Below are 8,207 nucleotides of genomic sequence, written 5' to 3'. Positions count from 1 at the left end.
TATAATAAATCTGATTAACCAGAAATAAAGTTCTGTATAGTAGGGTCTTTCTGATATTTACTCATTTGCATCCTTTATCTAGTTATAGTTTGCAGAAAAGAAACAGAAGGCCACAGAAATCCACAACATCTATATAAGTCTGGACACACCTCATTTAGTGGAGTCTATTTTTATTCCTACCTTTGGAAACTTCAAGGCTGTTGGAAAACCATTTTAGGTGACTACCTCATAAAGCCCCTCGTGAGTATATATGTGTGTGTGTGTATATATATACAGTACAGACCAAAAGTTTGGACACACCTTCTCATTCAAAGAGTTGTCTTTATTTTCATGACTATGAATATTGTAGCTTCACACTGAAGGCATCAAAACTATGAATTAACACATGTGGAATTATATACTGAACACAAAAGTGTGAAACAACTGAAAATATGTCTTATATTCTAGGTTCTTCAAAGTAGCCACCTTTTGCTTTGATTACTGCTCCGCAAACTCTTGGCATTCTGTTGATGAGCTTCAAGAGGTAGTCACCTGAAATGGTTTCCACTTCCCAGGTGTACCCTGTCAGGTTTAATAAGTGGGATTTTAAGCCTTATAAATGGGGTTGGGACCATCAGTTGTGTTGTGCAGGAGGTGGCTACAGTACACAGCTGATAGTCCTACTGAATACACTGTTAGAATTTGTATTATGGCAAGAAAAAAGCAGCTAAGTAAAGAAAAACGAGTGTCCATCATTACTTTAAGAAACGAAGGTCAGTCAATCCTAACAATTGGGAAAACTTTTAAAGTGTCCCCAAGTGCAGTCGCAAAAACCATCAAGCGCTACAAAGAAACTGGCTCACATGAGGACCGGCCCAGGAAAGGAAGACCAAGAGTCACCTCTGCTGCGGACGATAAGTTCATCCGAGTCACCAGCCTCAGAAATCACAGGTTAACAGCAGCTCAGATTAGAGAACAGGTCAATGCCACACAGAGTTCTAGCAGCAGACACATCTCTAGAACAACTGTTAAGAGGAGACTGTGTGAATCAGGCCTTCATGGTAAAATAGCTGCTAGGAAACCACTGCTGAGGACAGGCAACAAGCAGAAGTGACTTGTTTGGGCTAAAGAACACAAGGAATGGACATTAGACCAGTGGAAATATGTGCTTTGGTCTGATGAGTCCAAGTTTGAGATCTTTGGTTCCAACCACCGTGTCTTTGTGTGGCGCAGAAGAGGTGAACGGATGGATTCTACATGCCTGGTTCCCACCGTGAAGCATGGAGGAGGAGGTGTGATGGTGTGGGGGTACTTTGCTGGTGACACTGTTGGGGATTTATTCAAAATTGAAGGCATACTGAACCAGCATGGCTACCACAGCATCTTGCAGTGGCATGGTATTCCATCCGGTTTAGTTGGACCATCATTTATTTTTCAACAGGACAATGACCCCAAACACACCTCCAGGCTGTGTAAGGGCTATTTGACCAAGACGGAGAGTGATGGGGTGCTGCGCCAGATGACCTGGCCTCCACAGTCACCGGACCTGAACCCAATCGAGATGGTTTGGGGTGAGCTGGACCGCAGAGTGAAGGCAAAAGGACCAACAAGTACTAAGCATCTCTAGGAACTCCTTCAAGACTGTTGGAAAACCATTTCAGGTGACTACCTCTTGAAGCTCATCAACAGAATGCCAAGAGTGTGCGGAGCAGTAATCAAAGCAAAAGGTGACTACTTTGAAGAACCTAGAATATAAGACATATTTTCAGTTGTTTCACACTTTTGTGTTCAGTATATAATTCCACATGTGTTAATTCATAGTTTTGATGCCTTCAGTGTGAAGCTACAATATTCATAGTCATGAAAATAAAGACAACTCTTTGAATGAGAAGGTGTGTCCAAATGTTTGGTCTGTACTGTATATATATACACACACACACATATATACTCACGAGGGGCTTTATGAGGTAGTCACCTAAAATGGTTTTCCAACAGCCTTGAAGTTTCCAAAGGTAGGAATAAAAATAGACTCCACTAAATGAGGTGTGTCCAGACTTATATAGATGTTGTGGATTTTTGTGGCCTTCTGTTTCTTTTCTGCAAACTATAACTAGATAAAGGATGCAAATGAGCAAATATCAGAAAGACCCTACTATACAGCAGAACTTTATTTCTGGTTAATCAGATTTATTATATCTGTTCTTAGGTGTGAAATCAGGAAGTTAAATGTTGAAACTGCTTCTGCAAAGTTCCAGTTTAAGGGAGCACAAACTTATGCAGTCAGGTTATCACAGCATTTTTAATTCTAATATCTCTTCTCCTAACTGATGTTTTTTTGGTTTTTTGTTGAATACAACAGGATAAATGCGACATTGAAAAGCTCTGAAATAATTTTCATGATCTCATTCTGTTCACAGAAACCAGACATTCTGATAGGGTAGTAGGGGTTTTTAAGAACATATCAACCATCAGCTGAAGTCTATTTTTTTCCATGACAAATACCTGGTATTTAGTCAGAGGTTTGTACACTAATTTCAGTGTAACTGCTGGATTTTTGCTTTTTTCATCAAAATTCTGCCTTGTTATTAATGAGTACTCTCATTGGTGTCTTCTCATACTGACTGCCAGAAAGACCACTGATAAAGATCATAAACTATGAGCGACTTGAAAACAAGAAATTAATGAAGAAAAGCCTTAATGCAATCAGCTATGCAAACTGAGCTGTCTTTTTGGAAATGTTTACAAAGCAAAGAGAAAGAAACTCATCTGAGTTCTTCAGTTTTTAGCTTTTTCTGGAATCAAGAAAAAATATTTCTCACAATTTAGTCACAATTTAAAAAATACCTTTTTAACTTTCAAATATTCAATGGAAAAAAATGTTTATGACCAGCCAAAAGCAATACCTGATTTGCCCAAACCTGACTAGAAAAATCAGCTTAAAAGAAATGTATGTTGTACAACCGTTCTGCCTTGTTATAAGTTAATAAAGGTCATGAAAGTCAAGATCCAGTGACAAATCCTTCACATGGGCTACAAATGTTGCATTCCTTCTATCAAGCCACTCCTGAACCATACGTCATACCTGGGCTAAGGTGAAAAAGAACTGCCCTGTTGCTGAATGGTCTAAAGCCCTCTTTTCATATTAAAATAAAGTTTGTAAATCAAGATCTCAGAGTTTCGGGGAAGAGTGGAGAGGTACAGAATCCACGTTGTTTCAAATCCAGTGTGACGTTTCCACAGTCAGTGATGATTTGGGGTGCCATGCCATCTTCTGGTGTTGGTCCACTGTGTTTTCCGAAGTCCACAGTCACCACATCCACCTGCGAATGTTATGATTTGGGGTTGTTTGGTTTTTGGTTTCAGGTTTCAGGTTTTTTCCTTAGATGTTTTTCACTGCTCAAGTTTTGAATCATGCTTCTGTTTATTATTTTCCTGTTTATGCTTTTGTTTCATGTTTTTCTAGTTATAGTTCTATTAGTTTGTTTCCTTGGATTTGTGTTCTGTTCAAGTCATGTTTTGCTCCTGTCACGTTGTGTTCTGTTAATTATCTTTATCCGGTTCACCTGCTCCAAACTAATCTGTCTCCTAGCTCCACCTGGTTTACACTCCATAAATACACACCTGTTCTGTCATTCGGCGTGGAAACATTTCTCAAATCATGTCTTGATTACAGATCATGCTCATGCCTGTCTAGCCGGCCTGTTATTGTTTTGTTCCTGCCTCTTCTTGTTAGAGAGTTTTTTGTTAATTAAATCCTTTTTTACTCACCGTCATGCTGCCTACTAGTCTGCATTCTGGGGTCCTATATCAAGTAAGCCCTAACAGAGAAGGAATTTTAGAGCACTTGATGCTTCCTCCTGCTGATGAGTTTTATGGAGATGATTATTCAAATTACTAGGCCCACACTGCTACCAAAGGTACCAAAAGTTGGTTCAATGACCACGGTGTTATTGTGCTTGATTGACCAGTTAACCAGCTTGACCTGAACCCCATAGAGAATCTATGGAGTACTGTCACTAGGAAGATGAGAGACACTTGACCCAACAATGAAGATGACCTGAAAACTGCTATCAAAGCAACCTGGGCTTCTATTACACCTCGGCAGAACCACAGACTGATTGCCTCCATGCCACACAGCATTGATGCAGTAATTCATTCAAAAGGATACCAAACTGAGTAATAAGTGCATAGAAATTAACATACTTTTCAGAATCCTGACATTTCTGTTTAGCCTGTTTGGCCTGTTTTTTTGTTAATCTTAAGTAATGTTTCAATTTTGAGACACTGAATTTTGGGTTTTCATTATCTGTAAGCGGTAATTAACAAAATTACAAGATATCAAGGCTTGAAGTATTTCTCTCTCTGCTGAAATGAGTGACAAATACAGTATATTGAGGTTTTTCACAATCTTCTAATCTTTTGAGACGTACCTGTATATCAGAGGCAGATCACTCCAACAAAACTTTGTTAAACACCCACAGTCGGCAATGATTGTCTGGGTAAAAATCTGTACTTTGCAAGTATTCAGCGGAACAATCTACATGGACTATTAGGTATTCCTCATTTTTATCTGATCTAACCGTAGCATTTTTAATAGCACCTAAAGGGTTGGAAAAGTCTGTGAGCAAGTTAGCCGACTTATCATAGTGAACTTTAAATTGTCAGTCAGTCATTTTCTACCGCGACTGTGGCTCAGTAGGAAGAGTAGTCATCTTGCAATCAGAAGGTTGTGGGTTCGATTCCAGCTTCCTCCTGCCATATGTCAATGTGCCCCTGGGCAAGGCACTTAACCTCAAGTTGCCTACCGATCTGCATATCGGTGTATGAATGTGTGAGTGTTAGTGAGTGCGATTGGATGAATGTGGCTCTAGTGTAAAGCGCTTTGAGCGGTCTGTATGACTGGAAAAGCGCTATATAAGTTCAGTCCATTTACCATTCTTCCATATGGGTCACGGGGAAGCTGGTGCCCATCTCCAGCAGTCTATGGGCAGGGTACACCCAGGACAGGACTTTAAATTGTACCAAACAAAACCTTTATAACCTTTGTGCTTGTTAAACAACTCACATGCTGCACAGTGGATTACATTACATAATTTAATTCATACAATAAAGTGAGCACATAAAGAAACTGTATATGTGGAGCTTTACAAGGAAAATGTCTATATGAGGTTTCGTTAAATTAACACTATTGGTAACAACATGATAAAAAATCCAACTATCCATAATATAAAATCAATTTCTCCCAAACAAAAGCTTAACAACTAAAGAGTATCATTAGAGATGTCCTGTTTAAAAAGCAAGCAATTACAATGATGTCTAGTAACAATGTAATTACAAATATCTACAAAGGTATATGTGTGAAGAACCTAATGGATTTCAGATTTTAAAAAATGGCCGAGATGAAAATTATGGAGAAGGACTTTGAGATGTCTGAAATATTTACTGTAGAACGTAAGAAAGCTCTTCTGGTTATCCCAAGTTTGAATTTTGATAAAGGAACATTTCAGTTATGGATATCTGCAATACTACAATAAAATGATTGTTGAATGTATCAATGTTATATATTACATATTTAAATTTTAATTATTTCTTGGGAGAATGCCATTTTCACAGAAGTAACACTTTTATTGTAATCTAAACCATGCGTAGATAGGACTGTGATTTGATAATAGGGTACAACAGACTGCCATATCCTTCTCTGAATTATTTTGGCAGTAAAACTCCTAATGTCAAATGTTTTGAAAGCAGACATTTTCTACCTGTCGGGTTGCAGAAGCCAAAGTGAAGCTTTTAAACCTAAGAACACTGTACCACCTAATAGACATGGTGGTGGTAGAATCATGCTGAGGGTCTGTTTCAGTGCAAGTGGAATTGGTGTATTGCATAATGTGGGTGGAATAAAAGATGAAATATTACCACCAAATTTCTCAAGTTCATCTCAAATCAACATTGAAACATTTGACAGCACAATGACCCAAAACACATTGAACTGGTTTGGAAGACCTTTTAAGGCAAGAATTATCTCTCAAATCAAAGAGTGGTTTGACTCGTAGAAGGGAACTTTTACCCACTCTGCTTTGCAGGCACATGAGAAGCTTTTCATGCATAAGCCTGTTTAAGGCCGGGCCTTTGGCTAGGCTACTTTATTTACTTTTTTTAGCTATTCCCAAGTGGTCATGCTGATGGAATTTGATCATCATCCTGCTGCATAAACCAAGTGTGCTGCAGCTCAACATCACAAGCTGATGGCTGAACATTCTCCTTCAGGATTTTCTACTAGAGAGTAGAATTCATGGTTCCATCAATTACAAAAGTCATCCACATGCTGAAGTAGCAAGCAGCCAGAGACCATCACACCACCACCACCATGTTTGACTGTGATTCAGATGTTCCTGTTCTGAAATGATGGGTTTCTATTTCAGATATAACAGAAGTTTCACCTTCCAAAAACTTCCACTTTTGTCTTATCAGTGAACAGAATATTTCCACCAAAAATCTTGTGGATTATCGAGATGATTTCTAGCAAATAAAACAGTGGTTTCGGCCATGGAACGATGCCCTGGATATGAGCTTTGCCCTCTCTCTCTCTTACTGTTGACTCAGGACCCTTAACTGAGGCAAGTGAGGTCTATAGTGATTTACATGTTCCATTGGGTTGTTTGTGACATCCTGGATAAGTCACAGATGCACTCTTGGGAGTACTTTTGGTAGGCCAGCAACTCCTGGGAAGGTTCATCACTGTTCAATGCTCATTTCATTTATGAATATTGGCTCTTCCTATGGTTTACTGAAAACCCAGGACCTTCTGCTATGTCAATAACTTTGTTCCTGTTCATGATTTTCTTTAGATCAGGGCATGGTGTGTTGCTTCTAGTGATCTTTTAGCCTACTTTATGTTGTCAGACAGGTTCAAAGTAAGTAAGTTACTGATCCCACAGATCTGTTGAATCAACAATTCGGTTAATCTGGATTAATTCATGGTTTAAGGGAGACAATTACCTTTTCCTCACAGGGCAAGGTAGAAGTGGATAGCTTAATGAAGGAAATTATTTAAAAACTGCTTTTTGTGTTTATTTGGGTTATTCTTGTCTGAAATTTAAAATTGTTTGATTCCAAACATTTAAGTATGACAAAAAAAAGTAAAAACAGTAGACGTGTGTATGGGGAGTTGTCCCCGTCTTGTCTCATAGTTTTAAATAAACTGCAGTTGATGTTGATTACTTTGAATGCTCTATTTTCAAACTGTTGCCGCTTGGTGGGGCCAAAGTCCACATATGCTTCATCAGAAGCAGTGAGTTGTGGTAAGTGGATGTTAGATGTGCAGAGATATCAGTCCTGGCACAGGTTTGGCTTTCACAATCTCAGGCTCCAGTCAGGTTGAGTCGCTTCTTTGCTTTTGATGTCAACCACTTCAGGCTGATTTCTACTTTCAGCTTCTTCACCATAAAAACAGAGGTTCAAAAATCAAGCAGAAATACTGCAGTTTCAGCTGCAGAAATACTGAAATACTGCAGTTTCAGCTGGTTAATAATCATAATAATACAATACAATACTCATAAGTATTTGCCTTTAAGTTCTGTTTCATTGTTGGATATTTTTTTTTAATCTCTTAATATTTCATGCCCAGCATATGTTTTCTGCTCTCTAAGAACAAGAGGAAGTCCTGGGGTCCAGTGGATTGCATAAGCCTGAGGTTGGCAGGAATTTTTTTTTCTGTCACATTTTCCCTTTTCTAATTCGTGGGCTAAAGTTGAAAGCCTTCCTCTAATTATGTCCCATGTGCCTACACACCACAGTCATTTCACCATGTCACACAGGAAAGCATGTATTACTTTTATAAAAACCTAACAATAACTCATCACTTTGGTAAAGTTGCTACCAGCAGATTTGTCAAATGATAAGTTGCATTGCTTCAGCATAGGTGATCTGCTTTAAAAAAATCACAATGTTAAAGTTTTAAGAGGATCTTCTCCTCACTTCCCATACCAACCATGAGTTTTAAGCCATTAAGAAGCTACACTTGTAAATGAAGGTGATGAGCTGTGCTTCCCGGAGAATATTTCTCAGTAACTAACAAGTCTATAGTGGAACATCTGAAAGTTTAACAAGATAAGATAAGACTACTTCATCATCCTGTCCCAATTTGGTGTTTTCCTCTCAGTGACGTGTCTGTGACCACAGTGTCAGTGTTCCGATATAACCAACAGTATTGAGACTATACAGGAGAT

Source organism: Girardinichthys multiradiatus, chromosome 23, assembly GCF_021462225.1.
Source record: "Girardinichthys multiradiatus isolate DD_20200921_A chromosome 23, DD_fGirMul_XY1, whole genome shotgun sequence".
NCBI classification, from domain to species: Eukaryota; Metazoa; Chordata; class Actinopteri; order Cyprinodontiformes; family Goodeidae; genus Girardinichthys; species Girardinichthys multiradiatus.
This window is presented reverse-complemented; position numbering follows the sequence as displayed.